Source organism: Phoenix dactylifera, unplaced genomic scaffold, assembly GCF_009389715.1.
Source record: "Phoenix dactylifera cultivar Barhee BC4 unplaced genomic scaffold, palm_55x_up_171113_PBpolish2nd_filt_p 001419F, whole genome shotgun sequence".
NCBI classification, from domain to species: domain Eukaryota; kingdom Viridiplantae; phylum Streptophyta; class Magnoliopsida; order Arecales; family Arecaceae; genus Phoenix; species Phoenix dactylifera.
Genome location: NW_024068741.1, coordinates 51,859 through 54,845, shown reverse-complemented (window position 1 = coordinate 54,845; position 2,987 = coordinate 51,859). Strand labels below are relative to the sequence as shown.

General features: G+C 37.1%; 1 pseudogene; it reads left to right on the top strand.

Moving 5' to 3' along the window:
• The first annotated feature begins 1,471 nt into the window (after nucleotides 1–1,471).
• LOC120108602 lies at nucleotides 1,472–1,569 on the top strand (annotated as a pseudogene).
• Nucleotides 1,570–2,987: the final 1,418 nt, after the last annotated feature.

The window sequence follows — 2,987 nt, the reverse complement described above, 5'->3', positions numbered from 1 at the left end:
AGATGGTGAATTGGAAGCCGGATGTGTGTCCAGTATGATAAAGTCAATAGGAAAATAGAACTTGTCTACTTGGACCAACACATCTTCGATAATCCCTCTAGAAACCTTTACTGATCTGTCAGCTAATTGTAAGGTCACAGTTGTTGGCTTCAACTCACCCAAACCGAGTTGCTCATATACCGTATATGGCAACAAGTTCACACTCGCTCCTAAATCTAGCAATGCTCGCTCAATCCTAAAATTGCCGATGATGCACGAGATAGTTGGGCAACCTGGATCCTTATATTTAGGAAGAATGTTATGCTGTAAAATTGCACTCACATTTTCAGCCAGAAATGCCTTCTTCTTGACATTTAAACGACGCTTGACAGTGCACAAATTTTTTAAAAATTTTGCATATGAAGGCACTTTTTTGATTGCATCAAGAAGAGGTACATTAATTTTTACTTGCTTAAAAAGCTCAAGAATTTCAGAGTTTGGTTCAAGCTTTTGCAAGGGCTTTAATCTTTGTGGAAATGGTGCAGGAAAAGGACATTTAATTTTTTCAGTAATTGTTGGTGCTTCAGTTTCTTCGTTATCCTTTTCTTTTGTCTCGGGAGGATCAGAATCAGGTATGACTTGAGTTTGTTCTGGGACTGGTCGGTCAATAACTTTTCCACTTCGCAAAGTTATTATACTCTTCGCTTGTTCTTTATGCAAAGTTGAAGATGATGCATTGCTACCGCCATAGACTTGAGGATTAGGTTGTGGTTGAGCTGGTAGCTTACCTTTCTCTTGAGCACTTAAAGCAGTGGTCAGCGTTGTCAGTTGATTTCTTAATTCATCATTGATTTTAGCTTGACCTTGTATGAAAGATTGCAAAGTTTCTTCGAGACTGGATTTTTGAGGGGGTGCGTGTGCATAATGAGGTTGCGGAGGTGGAGGAGTTGGATTATATACTTGTTGAGGTTGGTCATTCCTCTACCTAAAATTTGGATGGTTCTTCCATCCAGGGTTGTAAGTACCCGAAAAAGGATTATTAAAAGATTTTTGATAGGTATTCATAACATTGGCCTGATCGTGCAAGACTTCCTTGAATGCGGGTATTGTGGGGCAATCAGTGGTGAGATGGCCAGGCATCTCACAAATCCTACAACACTCGCTGTTATGTTCTACGATCTTGACGGGTTCAATCCTTCTAAGTTCAATTTCCTCTACCTTCCTAGTAAGGGCTGCCATTTTAGCCTGAATATCATCCTGAGTACTAAGGTTGTAAAGGCCCCCATGTCCAATGCTAGTAGGCTTAGGTAAAGGTTTATTCACTCTATCCCCTGTATCCCATAATTGTACAGTCTCTGCGAGAGAATCTAAATAGTCCCATGCCTCATCGGGTTGCTTTTCCAAAAATAGACCATTGCACATAGTCTCTATAAATTGTTTTAACTGTGGAGACAACCCTTCGTAAAAGAAACTAATGGTTCTCCATGTTTCAAACCCATGATGAGGACAAGAGAGAAGCAAATCTTTAAATCTCTCCCAGCATTCATAAAATGTTTCATGGTCTTTTTGTTGGAAATTACTAATGTGCCTTTTCAAAAAGTTAGTTCTCTGTGCAGGAAAGAATTTTTTCAGGAATTCTCTTTGCATATCATGCCATGTTCCTAGCGATCTAGGTCTCAAGGAGTTCAGCCATGTTTTCGCTTTATCCTTTAAGAAAAAAGGAAACAAGGTCAATTTAAGGACGTCTTCCGATACATTTGGCACTCTAAATGTGATGCTAATTTTCTCAAAATTCTTAAGGTGAAGATAAGGGTTCTCGGATTCCATTCTATGATACTTGGGTAGCAATTGAATTACTCCTGGTTTGATTTCAAAGTGTCCTACATTTTCAGGAATAATCATGCATGAAGGTTGACTAGTCCTAGTAGGGTGTAAGCATTGTCGAAGTGTCATAACTGGGGGTCTACCTTCATCACCATGGTGACTTCCTACATCATCATCAGCCATCTCACCAGATCTGAGATTTTGCGAAAGAGTTTCAATATTTTGATTTAAAGAACTGTCAAAAATTTGTCGATTCAGACGCCGAGTGTTGTCCCTATTCCAACCTAGCATACAAAATTTAATTAAATTTTTTTATTTTTTTTAAAAAAATAAATATAAATATAAGTACCAACTAAAGATACCCTAAAACGACACCCTAAAACAAAAATCTATTCACAATCAAACATGCAACAAAACATTACACCTTAATTTTTAATGTTTTTTCTTAAATTTCTAGACAGCTCCTAACTGGTTTGAAGAGGGCACCTAAGCCTCCAATCCGGTCTAATGAACCGAGTTGACCAGGTAAGCTCTCAGGTAAGTGGAGGGGTCACGATGCGTTCGCAAAGGTCCCACTTAAAACCCACTTGCCTCGAATAGATGGACTGTCTCCCTTATAGGGACAAAGCTTGCCTAGACATCAACTAAGCCACAGAGCGAAATTGGTGCAACTTTCGGTGGTCTTCATCCTATTGAGCTCGAATGTCCTTAAGGGCCAACGTCTAGTTGATTTTAGTTAAGCTTAGGATATTTATGCAATGGGGTGATTTTTGGGCTAAGGACGAGTGATGAAATCCCGACCTTATCTTTTTAAATGGGTTCAGCCCTTAGAATATTTTATGCTGATGCCTTATACTATATGCAACAATCAAGAGATTTTTTTTTTAATGTTTTATGACATGACATTAAATTTCATTGAATAGGTGATCAAGCAAATTATTTATTTTTTTCAAAAATTTTATGAGTTGAAGTTTGAAATTTGAATTCTGAAATTTTAAATTTTAAATTTTAGGTTTTTCCTCTTTTTTTTTAATTTTTGAATAATCACCCTCGATCTTTTCTTCAAGTTTTTTTTTCTTAAATTTTTAATTAGCAACAAGGGTTAATGAGATATGATAACAATAAAATTCTGATTCTAAAATAATTAAATGCAGAAAATTTAAAACAGAAAGCAGCAAGGTTTC